The sequence below is a fragment of the Manacus vitellinus genome, unplaced genomic scaffold, assembly GCF_001715985.3.
Source record: "Manacus vitellinus isolate BGI_N305 unplaced genomic scaffold, ASM171598v3 scaffold_7_pilon, whole genome shotgun sequence".
NCBI classification, from domain to species: domain Eukaryota; kingdom Metazoa; phylum Chordata; class Aves; order Passeriformes; family Pipridae; genus Manacus; species Manacus vitellinus.
In genome coordinates this window covers 26098702-26116263 of record NW_021940813.1, presented here as the reverse complement: position 1 = coordinate 26116263, position 17562 = coordinate 26098702, and the positions used below count along the sequence as shown (strand labels likewise).

The 17562-nt window shown below is 38.4% G+C and overlaps 1 long non-coding RNA gene across 1 annotated transcript; it reads left to right on the top strand.

Annotated features, from left to right (window-relative positions):
* The first annotated feature begins 12689 nt into the window (after positions 1–12689).
* Positions 12690–17185, top strand: LOC108641606. The gene is made up of 3 exons (XR_001922121.1): positions 12690–12735; positions 13503–13688; positions 17074–17185. It is a non-coding gene; the product is annotated as an uncharacterized LOC108641606 (long non-coding RNA).
* The last annotated feature ends 377 nt before the right edge of the window (positions 17186–17562 follow it).

Below are 17562 nucleotides of genomic sequence, written 5' to 3'. Positions count from 1 at the left end.
AAGAGGGTATATAAATGTAGGAACTCCATAGAACTGGACATAAAAAGCATTTTAATTTTATGATACATATAAAAGTTTGAAACCTAGGTGCTGGGACACCACAAAATTTTTTAACAGGGTTTGGGGAACTTCACATACAGGCTTCTAATTAAAATTCAGTCCCAATTGAGTGATATAAAATGTTTCTTCAGCATAGGACAGCAAATGAGCTATTAACCTTCAGATCTAGTTCCCAGAAGGTGTCTGTATGATTAAAAAATCAGGGACATGTTAGGAATCTTTCTGGAAATATGGAAAACTGTGGCAACTGATTATTCTTTGCACTCCTCTCCAGAATTTGTTCTTCTGGGAGAGGATATTTCCATCACTCTCAGAGAAAGAGTGACTATATAATGTACAATTTGAAGTAGAACAGAAGACGTGATATATTTGATCATATTTCACCCAATTGCTTTTCCCTGTTCTGCTTGTCTTCATATATTTGTAATGTTTTCCATGGATCAAGCCTGTTTCACATTAATACTGCACACAGGTTTACACATGAATCTGCAGAGTGCAAATAAGCATGGGATTACAACTGCAGTGCAAATAGCATACATAAACTGGTCCAACATATAGTAAGTGAGTAAATTCTTATGAAAACTCATCATCATGAATAGACTAACAGACCTTTACTTAAGAAGCTTCTCTATTCCCTGTACAGGTACACTACGGACATCAGCACAGCCATTTCCCCTGGGCTGCTTTGCCAATGCATGTGATCACCATTACTTACAGGAAATAGCTCTAGGAATATAAAGGTAATTCACCTCACTTAGTTCTTGGATTTAATTCAACCTGTTCTTTTTATTTGGATGATGATTCTCAGGAGGAATATGACAGGAATATTAATCCTCCAGTATTAACTCAGGGTGTATTTCCTGTAAGACAGTAGTCTAAACATTTTTAGCTTAAATATTTTTGATTTCTCCCCAATCCAGCCTAAATATAACCTGTGACCTAGACTGAAGAGCTCTAAGGGCACAAATTATACTCACCACTTTGAAGACAAATAGTAACCCAAGAGCACAAAATCTGAAATTCCTCTCTCAAACATTGTAAGGACTGGTTTGTGAGATCAAGCATTGGGTTCCTCACTCAGAATTTCTATTCTAATGAGATGACATTGTATTAATGTGTGAAAGACTATGCTAGCAGAAGTACAAGCTTCTGACCATGCCTCAGAGGAGCCAGACATATCTGAAAGGCAGAGGAGAAACAGTTGAAATAGAATAATTCTGACTTGGGACAAAGACTGTACAAAGAAGCACTAGCCCCCAAGACCTTGAATATATACACCAAGAGGAGAAGCACTATTATCCTTTAGCTTGAACTCCAGGGCCAACTAATGAAGGGTATTGTTCCACTATGCAACAGCAGAGAATCTGTTATTATAAAAGCAAAAAGAGGAAGGAATCTGAGTAGTCCACCCTTTCACCCCCTTTGGCTTCTTGAATGCCTCAATGTCTCTTCTCGAAGCTGTCATAAAAAGCATGTTTTTTTTACTTCCAGCCATGATTTTGCCTTGGAATGGTGGGGCATGACAAATGTTTACCAGTCAACTGGATTAAGGCTCCAGTGTCTAAAGAAGCACACACTCTGAAAACTGCAGATGTATCTCTAAGCTTTTCGCTGGAATAATAAAAATAAAGATTTTATCATTCATGTTAATCTCAATCTTTAAGGAGTTTCTGTATTAATATGACGTGTCATAAAATGATTCTTAAGTTTTATCAGACAATAATAGAGATAAAAGAAATATCACAAGTCTGGTTCTGTTAATTTTAAAATTGCATACTCTTCCTGCCATTATTAGAAAAAAAATCAGATTACATGGAAATTTATTAATACTGCAAAAACTTTGAAATATTTTATAAACCTCTACAAGCATACTAAATGTTGAGAATTATGCACAAAGAAAGACGGATATGTATCTGACTGTGAGTTCAGCTCTACTATACTAAGACAGCTCACAATACAGGTTTGTAACAAATTGGGCAATCCAAGATGCCCTAGTCAAGGACTGTATGAAACACAGGGATCATTTTTACACACAGAGCTGAAAAATACAGCTGTTGTTTTCACTCAGAGATAATAATCATATCTCTGGGCTGCAGGATAAGGCCGCTTTCTTGGTTCATGAGCATTAAGAAACAACTCTCCCATTGTTAACCTTCCTGAGGAGAGGCTGCAAATGCAGAGTCCTACAGGAAACAAAGATTTGGAAATCATTTAATGGAACCCTACACTAAGACAGGTGCCGCTCTTAGTCTTTTTAATTGATCTCATTTGTTACTTATACCTGTAAATCACACTGTTATCATCTCTGAACAAGCAATGGAAACCAGAACTTGTCACTGACTAAAGATAGCAGATCAAGACCTGAAATGGGCTGGTCATATAGACTTACTGGCTTAATTACACAACAGTACATTACAATGAAATGAGATACTTAAAAAAATCCAAATTACATGCAGGCCTCTTGTTTCTTTATCCCACATTGACACAAAACACAGTTCAAATGCAACTGCTAAGAATAAGTTACAGTCTTCTGAGAGACACAGAACCAGATACAGATCCAGGCCCGACACAGTCCGAGATTTTTACAATAACATTAATCTTATACTGACCTAAAGGTCTACTATGCCTATGGCATGATGCTCACATCCCAGAGCTGCTGCAGTGTCATGATGGGAGCTGGAGTACATGAAGGTGAACAGCTGGGAGCCTCCTTAGCAGCATAAATTCAGTTAGAAGTGGGTAATGTTCGTGGTATTTAGTTCACTCTCCTTGGAATAACTCAGTTCCGTATGAAGTCCTAGGCATAGTAAGAAACCTGCTTGAAAAAAATCTATCTAACAACTTAATTTCTAGTTCTTCCATTCGATTGCCCAAAGTCCAGATCACACGTGAGGGCCCCCACTTAGACTTCTTACGGACAACTCTTAAATGTAGTAGTGTGAAGAAATCACACTTCTTTAATTTTTTCATCTCCTTCCAGGTCCAGCGAGATTTGATCTCCTTTTGTTTTTCTAGTGACCTAAGTTCCATGACAGATGTGTTTCTCGTGTCTGAATCCTGAAACCAAGTCTCAGGAAAATGGTAAGCAGAATCATAGAATCACAGAATTATTAAGGCTGGAAGACACCTTCAAGATGAACAAGTCCAACCTTTGACCAAATACCACCATGCCCACTAAACCATATCACGAAGTGCTATGTCTACTTTTATTTTTTGAATGCTTCCAGGAGTGGTGACTCCATCACTTCTCTGGGCAGCCTGTTCCCATCCTTAACCACTCTTTCACTGAAATAATTTTTCCTAATATCCAATCTGAATCTACCTTGTTGCAACTTAAGACTATGTCCTCTTGTCCTATCTCTAGTTGCCTGGAAGCAGAGGCCAATGCCCACCTCAGCAAAACCTCCTTTCAGGTAGCTGTAGGGAGTCATAAGGTTACCCCTCAACCACTTTTTCTCCAGGCTAAACAACTCCAGCTCCCTCAGCCACTCCTCACAGGGCTAATGCTCCAGAGGTTTTACCAGCTCCATTGTCCTTCTCTAGACACACTACAGCATCTCAATGGCCTTCTAGTAGTGAGGGGTCCAAAACTGAAAACAGGATTTGAAGTGCAGTCTCACCAGTTCCAAGAATAAGGGGATGGCCACTGCCCTGGTCCTGCTGGCCACACTATTTCCTGGCAGATACAAGCCAGGAGGCCACTGTCCTTCTTGGCCACCTGGGAAGTCTGCTGGTTCATGTTCAGCTGCTGTTGACCAGCACCCCCACTTCCTTTTCCACCGGGCAGCTTTCCAGCCACTCAGCGCCAAGCTTGTAGTGCTGCATTGGGTTGTTGTGACTCAAATGCAGGACCCAGAACTTCATCTTGATGAAGCTCATGCAGTTGGCCTTGGTCCATCTATCCAGCCTGTTCAGATCCCTCTGCAGAGCCTTCCTGCCCTCCAACAGATCAATGCTCCTGTCCAACTTGGTGTCATCTGCAAACTGACTGAGGGTGCACTCAATCCTCCTGTCCAGTTCATTGATACAGATATTAAAGAGGACTGGCTCCAGAACTGAGCCCTGGGGAATACCAACTGTGACTGGCTGCCAGTGGGGTGCAGCACTGTTCACCACTACTCTCTGGGCTTGGCCATCCAGCCATTTTTTTAGCCACTACACCCGTCCAAGCCATGAGCATCCAGTTTCTCCAGGAAAATGCTGCGGGAGATAGTTTCAAAGGCTTTACTAAAGTCTAGGTGGACTACAACCACAACCTTTCCCTCATCCACTAGGTGGGTCACCTGGTCATAAAAGGAGATCAGGTTGGTCAAGCAGGAGCTGCTTTTCATGAAACCATGCTGGCTGGGCCTGATCCTCTAGCTGTCCTGCATGTTCCGGGTGAAAGCACCCAAGATAATCTGTTCCATAACCTTCCCTGGCATAGCAGTAAAACAGACAGGACTGTAGTTCCCTGGATTGTCCTTCCAACTCTTCTTGTATGTGGGTGTCACACAGGCTAGCCTCAAGTTGTCTGGGACCTCCATGGTTAACCAGTAATGATTATAAATGAAGAAAAGTTGCTTGGTGAGCTCTTCCACCAGCACCCTCAATACCCTTGGGTAGATCCCATCCAGCTCCATAAACTTGTGAGTGTCTACGTTGTTCAGCAGGTCATCAACTACTTTGCCCTGGATTACAGAGTTTATTGTGCTCCCAGTCCCTGTCTACCAGCTCAGGGGATGGGTGCCCTGAGTATAACTGATTTTTCTATTAAAGACTGAGGCAAAGAAAGCACTAAGTACTTCAGCTTTTTCCTCATCCTCAGTGGCAATGTTGCCATCTGTATACAATAAATGAGGCTCTCCTTGGCCCTCTTTTTGTTATTAATGTATTTGTAAAAACCTTTTTTGCTATCTTTTGTGATAGTAGTCAGATTGAGTTCTAGTTGGGCTTTTGTCTTTCTAATTTTCTCTCTGCAGAGGAAATAAACTTCAATTTTCCTTCTTATCTTGAAGCTGCTCTCAGATGTCTTTCAATAACCTGGGAGTAAGCATTCAGCTGTCCCAACCTTTGATGTTACATTATTGTTTCAGCCATAAGACATTAGTGATGCCATCCCCATGCTTTCATGTTTGCAGCATGGAGAATGGCCAGCCTCGGATCTGCCAGGCACATGATTCCCAGTGGTAGCAAAGGGAGCAGAGGCAAGGTAGCAAAGACATGGAGTTAGTTCATGCCTGGCACCAAACTCATACAGGCAAGGGATGTGATGGCCTCAACACCTCTTACAACGTGGATGATAGAAGAGTGCCTTTTCCACAGCCAGCCATACTGCTGCTTCTCAAATACAGAGCAGGTGAGGCTCAGAGCACAAATTGGTCCTTGCAGCATTATTTACCTTATGGTCTTAAAAGCACTGCAGTTAATTGAAATTATTTCCTTTTATTCTGAACCCCCAAATCTCTGAGATATTGGAGGAACATATGTATTCAGGGTGAGAAGACATTCATGCAATTTGCAAGCACAGCAGAGACACTATTACTACCTGATCTCCTCTTTCACAGCAATAGGTATTTTTCTCAAGTCTATGCTGCTATTGTCATGTTGGGATGTAGCCTTCATATTTTTACAGAGATGATGATAAATTTTATAATTTTAGAATTGGACAAAAAAGCATGGTGCTTATGTAATTTTTCTATTAACTAACCTTTCACCTGACATGTTTTTTCTCCAAGTAAACTCTAATTGAATCAATATGAAAAGGTTTTTGAGTAGGAGACTCTTGAAAAAGTTAGACCAGATAAAACAGTGACATGAGTTTAAAAAGAATTTAAAGTTGTGTTTCAGTAAATGGTGGATACTAATATTTGAAAACAGTCTTAATTCAGTTTAATCTAATTCATGAAGCTATGTCATGTTAAAGACACCTTAAAATTCTGAAATAAAATTTTATGTGGAATTGATGTAGTTTAATAATTCACTTTAGAAATTAATTCAGGTTAACTTCTCTCAAATCTCCCCAAAAAATAAGTAGTATGCAGTTAAGAAGGGATCAGTTATGAAACTTTGTAATAGTTGTCTAAGGGATATAATAGTGGATGTAATTTTTACTTTTCTTCAGGAACATAGAAAAATTTTAATGCTCTTAAACAATGACTGTGGCTTTTGAACCAAAATGAAGTGTTTGCATATTATTATTTGAAAATCCTGTCTCCTAATTGGCATGGAAAATTCAGTTTGTGTAAATTTGTGGAATATAAGGAGAAGTTGCCACATTTTTCTTTTAGCAGTAGAATAGAAATCAATTACATGAAAATTAAATTTTAGCTCCCCATGCTACATTAATTTTCAGTTTTATGACTGAACCCATCTTATTTGGACAATATTGTTGCAGTTGTATTTAATTTAGTAATTTCAGCTTGTTTAATAGTTGACCTTGTAGAAAAAAGCAGTTGGGTGTTGATTGGCACTGCTAGAAGCAAAACTTTTCAAGGAAAAGGTTAGGCTTTCAAAATTTCCAAGACAAAATGACCAGGCATTTGCAAATGCATTTTCTTGTAAAGAAAAATGTATATAATAACATTGATTCACAACAACAAAATAAATATTAGTACCAAACAGCAAATGGATATTATGACATATGCTTTTTTAATCTGCAATGGTACTTAACTGGACACAGGCAGCATAAAATAGCAAGCAGTAAATGATTCAGCTTCTAAAATAGCTATCAGAGCAAGATTTGGAAGTTCAAAGCATCAAAAAGTGTACTGGAAAAATGATACCTGTCAAGAGGGCTGAACACTTCTGCAGGTACCAATAGAGCTTATAAGTTGATTTCTGAGTTGAATTTTGATTTAAACACATATGCAACTCAGTTTCAAAACTTTAGATGTTTTTATGTTGATAAAGTATGCAAAAAATTCAAGAACTACAAGGTTTTATTAGCTTTAACAAAGAAGCAACAGTTGGTTTAACATGGCCTGTTTAGTTCTACTGTTCTCTTTTCTTGTGCAACAGTTAGAATGAAAACCAAAATACAAGACTCAATATTTTATTTGCTTGAAGAAGAAGAATGGGCAAGGCTTTTTCTGCATAAATCACATGCATAAGTAAGAGTTGTCTCTATCTTTTTTTGCTTTAAGATCTCATTGTGAAAACTGAGGTGGAAATTATTGTTGCCTGGCATTGCACTTCTGACTCCACAGCTACATTTTATGAGGCTTGTGTGCAATTAGCCAGTTCGTTATTTTATCCTAATTTTATAATAAATCACTTCACTCTTTTTCTCTCATCCATCATCAACTTATCTGCCCGCAAGTCAAAATGGTACCAATTATTAATCAAGGCCAGAGGCACCCGCTTCTGCATAGGAGCACCATGTTTCAACTGTCAGGTGGCATCCATCCCAGCCTCTCTTTGTCAGCAATAAAGAAAATGAAATTGGACTAATATGAATCTCATTTCTGCCCTGATTAAAGGCCTACATTTTCCCTAGGCATTGCCTGACCAGGTCCTGACTTGTGAGATATTCAATGTTCTTGTAATGTCATTCGGACAGAGCGCGCCTGTCTCCTTAGGTCATTGTTCTTCAGATTCACTTGTTTTACATGGAATATAGGCTAGAAAATCTAGACTTCCTTTGGGGTGTTAATTAAGAGGAGCATCCAAAATTAATCAGCAAATTCACTAGGGCGAAGGGGAGCTGTCTGAAGGCCTCGATATAAAATGCACTTCTAGTACAGAGAAATGAGCCTTCGGCTATTGACAAAGAAAAAACAAGTGCACAGACGGCAATCTGACATAAAAATTCATATACGTATATAATTTTACATTCATTTTCCCTGTCAGCTTGTCACCTTTAATTATAAAGGTTGATTCGCTATTTGGCAGATCTGGAAATTGTAAACGCTTGGCCATTTGAATATCATCATATGGTCAATGTCTTCAAAAAAGAATGACAAAGGAGCACACCAGGAAGGCAACATTGTAAAATCCAAACTGAACTTCTGTGATGCTCACCTGGAAGGATTTTGCAGCTCTTGAAGACAACTCTGAACTTGGCTATAAAAGCACACAAGTTATGACTGTCCACAGAGAAAACATTCTATTGACAAGTTGCTAGCCCCCACAACTTTTTTTACTTAGAGTAGTTTCTAATCTTAATTTCTTTAGTTCTTTTATCACTCACTCCATTCTAATGTTATTAGTGTTTGGTGTGAAGGATTTGCATAGACCTTCAGGCTACTAATGACCTTTATGTGGAAACAGCAAATTCTGCTTTGCCCAGTCAAGAGAAGATGTAAAAAGATTAAAAAAAAAGCTAAACCCATATCATGCAAACACAGAGAGAAGCTTCTTAGATAGTTAAAAATTTTAATCAGATGAGTTTACTTGTTTTCAGCAAACAATAATTTAGCATTGTGTTTTTGTAACTGTAGGACTTTTTATTTGTACCTTGAAAGAAGCCCACGGGCTCAGGTTGCAGAGGCTACCTGTTGTAAGCATTTGTTGTAGTTCCACCTCTCTTATTTACCAGCTATCTCTATTTTCATGCAGTTTTTCACAAGTTTGGAATGACTTCAGCTACCATGTTTCTAATATTACAACATGTCATAGTTTTGAACTAAGAACAGCCGCATTGCTCAGAGTTTCGGGTATCACTATTGCTCTTCATGAATTGCCATAGACCTATAAAAACCACAAAAATAGGCCCTAAAAATGCTACAGACCCATGCAGCAGCACACACAGAGGAACTTTAACTTTCCAAATCTGTTCTGAACAGTCTGATATAGAAAATGTTACTTGGGCCAGCTATTGACTCCTGATAAAAAAATGCAGGCAGACATGTAGGAGGCTTCAGTAACAATGTATTTTGTACTGATTTTTGAATACTTCTCTGATGTTATGGAACAGAAAATGACGGAGTGTAGGGCTCCATATAATGAAACTTGGCACTATCAGGTTTATTTCAAATAACTACTACACAAGAAATAGAATATTCTGAACAGGAATGATACTCTACACTGCATCACATACTAATTTAAGATTCTGATTCTATTTTTTTTATTAGATACTTTTATCCCTAAATGGGTGTATTAAGTTAACCTTATACCATTGACTTCTCAACTGCTGTATTTTTGAATTGTTTTCTGTTGAGGAATGAAGAACACCGAGGGTACTAAACCAATCTAAGGAACTTTTTTCTTACTTGTTTTTACATGGTAGCAAAAGGGAAATATTTACTGGCCTCCTATTCCAGCTGTCAGAGCAGCTGTGCAAATGCATAAGAGAACTGTCCTCATGCTATGGCTTACAAGCAGTTCTATTTTTGACTGTGGAGTCACACATAATGGAGTTAGGTCAAAACTTGCAAGATTGAGTGTTGGTATTTATACCTTTGTATCTACAGGAAAGCAGTTAGAACACTGCAGAGTACTTGGTACTCTTTTGTTTTAAATTAATGCCAGCCTTCATAAAATCGATGATTACACAGGAGACCTGAAGCCACCTTAGAAGCTGCATGATGTCTGCCATCTCAGACAAGGTGAGACACAATCATAGTTCTGTGATCTGTTATTCCTTTTCTTCAACTCATTTTATAACTATAAACACTACCTTTTATCTTCATTTCCTGCATCTCTGGTTCTGAGGAGAAAGGGTAATTCCTTAGGATCCAATCAGGCAATCAGAAAGTCAGCAGATTATCCAGCACTAGGTGAACATGATTGTGGCTTTGGTGTGCTGTTTGTGCTCACTAAATATAAATAAATAAATAAAAAGTAAACTGTTTACAGACATTCCATCAAAAATTTAAAGAATGAATTACTAATCAGAAAATAAATCTTTTTACAAACTTTAAGTTTCCACTAAATGAACCACAATTCCAGTGGGAGTAATTTTTTATATCTACAAAGAATCAATGGCACAAAGGTGGTGTCACCCTTTATCTTCCAAAACACCCTTATCCTGTCAGTGAGCAAAAGTAATCGAAACCACCAAAGAGCTGAATACCAGTGAAACTTTGAGAGAGATACTGAACTTAATTAACCAATAATTAATGCATAGTAAATTAAATTTTTTAGTAACTCAAGGCATTTCCCTAGCTATTTTTGCCTTACCTTTTTCAGGACTTCACAGGGTAATTTTGTTACAGTTTCACATAACCAAATTCCCCAAGCTGTTCTAAAGAGATCTGTTCTGCAAGGATTGCAGTAACTCCTACCCTCCCTGCAGTCAGGTGCCTCAAACTCCTGAAAGCGAGCGTCAGGCTAGCAAGGGATACCTGCCATCTAAACACTGTGATAGAGGGTGGACTGTAATCCCAGGGGATAGACATTATTCTTTCATTACCTACCTTTATATTTAAAAATATTAATACTGTAAGGCTGACACATTTATAATTCAAGCCTCCTACTAAAGAAAAGGAAGCCAGACACTATTTGCATCTCTCAGAATCTGTTTACAGTGTATAATTTACTCAGAAACAGGGCATTAGCTTTCTTCTTGTTTTCATAGCAACTGATTGCTGGTTTATTAAATTAATATTAATCAATAGGAATTGATTTTATGCACTACTTAAAATGTTGTTCACATTAGAATTTATCTGTATCCTTTAGAGTTGCAATGGTTTTGTTCCTGTTGTACCAGGGACTCCTTCTAAAGGAGGGAAACTCCTCCTGTCCTTCTGCAGTGAGAAGACTTTGATGCTGCAGGGAAGACTTGCTAGTTCATCCTGTAGAAGGGCATTTCCCACTTGAAAATATAAGTTCATATCTTCACATATCAGGAGGATGAAATGGGTTGGTTCAGTTATAGCATGGTGCTGATAACACCATGGTTGCGGGTTCAATCCCCTTATGGGTGATTCACTTCCGTGGTGGACTCCCTGATCTTTGTGGGTCCCTTCCAACTCAGAATATTTGCTGAATATCTGAGATATTTTTTTTTCTGTGAAAACCTGGTCTGTGGCAATGGCAGAACCTTCCACAGGTTTTGGATCCAGGTTTGCCCTCAGCAGCTTGCCAGAAGTAGTTTGGAGGTATACCAACATTGGTGAAGTATCAGGAGTTTGGATGTATCCTTTGTAAGTCAGGTGCTCCTCTGGTGGAGGCCTGCTTCATGACATACAGGACAAAGTAGCATCTTGGCTAATGTGGAGGGGAGCATTGAACATTTTGTGCTGCTTCTTTGCAGTCCAAAATGCAGGGAGTTGTGCATTGTAGGACAGGCGAGTTGCCAATGTCAAACCATGCAGTGACATATTTGCAGTATTGTCTCCAAGCACTTGCTGTAAGAGAAAAGATTGGCCTTTCTAAACTGAAGGTATCTAGCAGAACAGTTGCCTCAGATTTGTTTTCAGTGGCTAAAGATGTGTCATCTCACCACATTACAGCACATTAAACATATAGGAAGATTCAGTCTCATCTGCCCTGGGATCTGCTGTGTGGTGGGTTGGTCTTAGATGGATGGCCACTAACTACTCTGTCACTACTCTCCTCAGCAGGATGAGGTGGAGAGAAAATAAAAGTGAAAAAAATCCGTGGATCAGATAAAGGCATTTTAATGAAGCAAAAGCAAAGGCCACACACAGAACCAAAGGAAAAAAGGTTTTTTTCTCTGCTTCCCATCAGCAGGTGATGTCCGACCACTTCCCAGGAAGTGGGGCTTCAGGTTGCATAGAATTTGCTCTAGAAGACAAATGTGGTAATAACAAATGCCCATACCCCACCCCCCCTACCCTACTCATCCTCCTTCTCTTAGCATATATTGCTGAGCAGATGTCATATGGTATGAACTATCTCTTTGGTCAGTTTGGGTCTGCTGTCTGTGCTATGTCCCCTCCCAAGACCTTGTCCACCCTGGTCTACAGATGGGGGGAATGTTGGAGAGACAGCCCTGATGCTGTGGAGCACTGCTCAGCAGTAGATGTGTTACCAACACCTTTCTATCTATCAATACAAAGCTCACCACTGTGAGGGCTACTGTGGGGAAAATTAACTCCATCTCAGGCAGATCTAATACACTCTGTAAATTTTTTTGGGAATCTCGACTGACATAATAGGTTGAGGTCTACATTATGTTGGTACCTTGTTGTCATCATCACTGAGAGGCTTAACTTTGGCTTGAGTCCAGGTTGTATGCTTTCAGAGTGCACCTTGTCTTGCAGGGCATAACTCTGGAATACGACTGTGGTAAGCAGCCCCTGGTTCCACAACTAAAGTGCATCTAAGAGAGAGGCAATAGAAAAGTTTTCATTCACACAACTGCAAGAGATTTGCATTCCTGTGTGGAATTTATCACCCCTTTTCCACTGACAGATTTTCAGATATATTTCTGATATACCCTTAGTATACATACACATATAAAAATCCTCTTCATCCTTTTTTTGAAACAATGAATTTGTAAACCAGATATTTTTCAGCATTCATCGTAAATGTAATTTATTTAACTTTAAAACTGAGGCTTGATCCAATTTTCTGAAAACACAGTTGATTTTGTTTGGAGTTTAGTTTGAACCCTGATGTTGTTCTCTTTGTTCTGTTTTCAGCTTATGAAAATTGACTGGCATAAAATGAATGAGCAACTGAGAAACTGTGGAATAGTATATTATACTATGCACAACAGTTGGATAAAATCCCTGCCAATCTCACTTCATCCTTAAAAGATATACAGAATGATATGGTTTTATTTAGGTAATGCTTCTATCGCGGTGAGACTAAACTTCTAAATTTCACTCTTAAGTAATCATTGTTAAAGCAAACAGAAAATGACTGCAAGGGGAAGCACAGCTCTGATCTATACATGCTTTATTGCAATTGTTTTCATCGCACAAACTAGTTGCCAATACTGAGTGACAGATGTGAAACCTTGGGACTACAGAAATATCAAAATATTTCAGATCCCACCAGCTCTTGGAAAATTTTAAAGTCACCACAATGACATTATTAAGTATTATAGGAGGTTATGTTGTTGGAAATGGATCAACAAAAAAACAAAAACAAAAACAAAAAACCCCACAAAACCAAACCAAACCAAAACACCAAAAAACCCACACCCAAAAAAGCCCCTAAAAACAAAACCAAAACAAAAAAACCCCAATCAAAACACCAAAATCCTGTAGGAGTTGAACTGCAACTCAAACATAGCTAATGCTGGTCCTCGTGTAGTCAGAAAACTGCTTCACTCTCTTATAAGAAACAACTGCATATTCTGGCTTGAATTGTTTGAAGGAGATCTTCAAAAAAAGAAGAGAGTACAGAATAATATCATTGGCCTAAGGATTTGGAGAAGGTGCAGTTCAAGTACTGACAGGAGGCAGTAAATATATCTTCACCATGGGTGCAAAGACATCCAAGATGACTGCCGGTGAACTTGCTCAGGCCTAGAAGCAGTATATCTAAGTTTGAGGGGCAGCAGTCCTGAACTAATAATCACTGATGATTTATGAACTCCTTGACAGGGCTTATCAGCTTGTCACAGGGCTTTTTCCAGAAAGGCACTGTACAGAGGGTTCATGGATTTGTGCTGCATGGACTGAGGAGGGGGCCTCATTGTGTTGGAAATCGCTCTTGACATGCCACGGTAAAATGGCAGAATATTGCTGACCTCTGTAATTTACTTTCATCTACCCAATACATAATCCCTGGTAAGTTTAATGTGCCTGCAGACTTTAGTCTATATTATGATATGTTTTCTCTAGCATATTTCTGAAGGAGCTGAACTGAAAATACTGGGCTTACTGAAGTGTATACAGCATGCTGCAAGAGGGTTTTCAGCCTGACTCCTTGCTTTGGAGCAGGGGGAGCTGCAGGACTTGGTTTCAAGAAAGTTAATGGCTGAATACCACACTGTTGAGGGAGTTGCACAGGTCTCAGAGAGCCATTTACATCCGAGAATTACAATACCCTGTGTTCATCTAGCTAGAAGGCACTTTTAGGCTGTATCATACTCACATTTTGGTTTACATTCCCTTGTTTTCCTCATGTTACTGTGCTTTGTCTTGTTCTGCAGTTTAGTTTGGTTTCTGCAAACTAGATGCCCACAAGATGGATTTCAGAGAAAAGTGAGGTTTTCCTCTTCAGAGGTTCACCGAGTGTATTATATGCCCTAGTGCAGCCATAAGCATTTGGACATTGAGTGGGTGACTTTGAACAATGCGAGGACGTTCAGACCAGGATATCATACTAAACCTGGATGGAAGGGAAAACTTTGAACCACATAGCAAGAGTAGGGCTTCAGCACTGGCTGCTTTGATCTACTGATTTATTCTTATCATACTGAATTATTTGCTAATGTAGACACAGCCTTAATCCTCCTTTTCTAATCACATACTAAGTTCACTACACACTGAAATGCAGATGAAAGTGCTTCCTTATGTAACATTAATAAACCAAGTTCCACTCTAATCAGTAAGAGTTCAGCCTTGTATTGCAGGGTGCTGAGATTTTTCCCACAGCAAGCTGTTTAAAAAAAACCAAACACCAAGAATCTGAAAAACCTCGAAGTCCATGAAATTTCAAAGAGCCACCTCCTGAAAAACAACAATGGAGACCTTCTTTTCTTCACTAATCATAAAACTGATTTTTTTGGTGGATAAAAAAAATTGACCTGCTTTAATGAGTTCACTATTATCTGAAGCCATTTTTCAAATTTAATCTCATGGAAAGTCTCTGTGATATGGATGACAAATCCAACATTGCTTTTGGATATTTCCATTCAGGTTTTTAAAGCAACATCACATACTACTTTTCCCTAAACCAAACAGAAAAGAAATGTGACCTCACTTTTTCTTTTTTTTTTTTTTTTTTTTTTTTTAGAATATGTTTATTGTGCAGTGAATTGTGAAATAAAGAGAGATGTATGAAAACATCAGTACTCGGGAATATACAGTTACTCCTGCAAAACAGTTCACATCAAATATCACCCTACCCACCTTCCCAGAAACCCCTGGGAAAGGGGTGAGAAAATGCCAGTTTATTGATGTCTTGTTTAACATAAGTATTTCATACCTTTTGGAAATGATTCCATAGGAAAAGCCTGTGTCAGAAGACATAGAATTCTGGTCCAAAGCTTCCAAAACAGAAGATATTATGACCCTCAAAAAGAGAAGATTATTTTAGATTATCCCATAGATATTTCAGTTAAGGTGAGATTAAGCACCTGCACATCCTTTACTAATGGGATCTATCCTGTAAATCATTTGGTGATCCAAATAAACATGACAGTGGTGAAACAACATCAGTATCTAAGGACGTAGTTCTAGCCAGGATCCCACTAAGCATAGGAGTATCTTTGCAAATGCTAAAAGTGACATTTATAAGCTAGCAGGTGAAACTGCTAAAAATAAACATTACTGTGTTTCTACCTCAAAAAAATACTTTACTTTTTGAGGCAGAATTTGCTTTTTGCTGTCTGTCCACAAAGACATTTGCGTGTTGGGATAAACAGCAATATTACAGTATCCCTAAGCTTATGAACTGTTTCCTCAGTGACAGATGGGAAAAGTAAAGCTGAAGTAGTTAATGTGCATTTCTGCTAAGCAACAAAATCAGAACAAATACTTAATTAGTTACTTCCTTAAATATTTTCCTTTATGGAGAGAATGAGCATATGTACACACTTCTGCATACATGTATATAAAAGAGTAGAACTCTGAAACTTTCCCTTAGTGCAGAGAAAAGCACTCTTCCTGAAATACTGCCTGATTTCAAATTTTGTTTCTTTTCAAATCTAAACAATATTTGGAAAATGTTCAGTTGTACAAATTAACACCATCAAGAATTTTTTTTAAGCCAAAGGTCTAATTTTAATGGTAATATTTCACCTATAAAAAGTGAGGATAACAGGTTTGTATTCATACAAAGGTGTTAATTAATGAAAGACAAACCTTTGCCAGTTATTGACACATTCCTCTGTAATCCTGTTATGTGGAACATTCTAATGAAGTCATAGTTTATTACTAATGATCCAGCTTTGTTTAAAAAAAAAAAAACTGTGAGGGGGAGGGGGATTGAAATAATTTATTTGCTTTGGTGTATTTTTTATCACAGCAGGTAAGAATGCTGCATTTTGACTGCCACATTGTATGCAGGATGAGGGGGTATGACCTCAGAAGCAGCAATGTAGAACTGGCTCTTTCACACTTCAGCACACACTGCTGTGAACCAGCACTTTGGTCATATTATCCGCCTCACCACAAAGCTGTCCGCTAATTATCTCTGAATACGAATTTTATTGAACCTTAATTTTCAGTAATGGGGCCTGATAGTTTGAGAAGAAAGACAAAAGAAGGGTCCCTTTGTTTTTCCCTCACAATAACCTTCTAGTGCTGGAGCTATGGTAGAACTCATTAAACTTGAACAATGAATTGAAATATGATCGTGTTATTTTTTTCCCTGCCCCCAAACTAGCCTGGTCCTGTCTGCCAGCTTGTCCATCTGTCTAATGATATGGGAAGAGACATCAATTTTGTAGTGGACACTGTTACGACACATTCCCAAACTCCAACCAAATCACTGGAAACATGAATCTGAGCAGAAATTTGATTCTTTTGTACATGTTTGGCAAGATCTCATGGCAAGCTTAGCAGTGACTCAAGTTCTATGGATTGGAGATTTGAAAACCCTGATTAAACCAGTTCAAACGAAAGCTGATTTGTGTTTGAGGTGACCTGTGGGAAAAGATCCACACTAGCTAGAAATACCTATTATTCATCCAAACTGTGAGTTAAAAGAAACCTAACACTTAAAAAAAAAGTATATGCAGCTAATTTGAGAAAGGACTGTAGGGTTCTGCTCAGCTGTGGATTGGTAGAGGTTTTTGTACTGGCTTCAAATTTCAGCCATCACAGGGCATCCTCCACTGAGCAATGGAACTTTTAAAAGTTTATTGCCTTTGAATCAGGGATTTTTGCCATAGTTTTTTCAATCTCAACTGAACATAGGGCTGAGCAGTTGTGCTGTAGTTCATATAGTAAAATGCTTCAGGATATACATGAATGCAGTTAAAATTAATGGATTACTTTCTTGCAGGATTGTCTTATTGAGTCATTGCAATGGCAATTTGGATTGCTCATCAACACTTCTGTCTCTCCTGAGCTGTGATTATTGTCTATGAGAACCATCAATGTATTTTTGGAAGATGTCTTCCTCTCAAGCTTTCAGGTATCTCCTCTATCCAAAATATTGTTTCAGATATATTTCATACAGTTCTGTGGGTGATATATTTGTGGAAAATTTACATAAAAAACTAGGGATCAACATCTGTTGTATCCAAGAAAAATCTTGATACTGTCCACTTTAAGATTCTCATGTGTACCTGGAAATTCTGACATAGCCTAGTTTTTAATTTTCTCTTCATTTTTGAGGGAGAACATGCCACAGCCAAGGCGAATATTACAAGTTCTATGATTCTTTTCCTTTACGTTCAGCCTAAATTTTCTTTCTGTTAGATGCTATACAATTATTCCTAAGTTAAAGTCACCAATATAAAACCAACTTGTATGCACAAACCAATTAAAG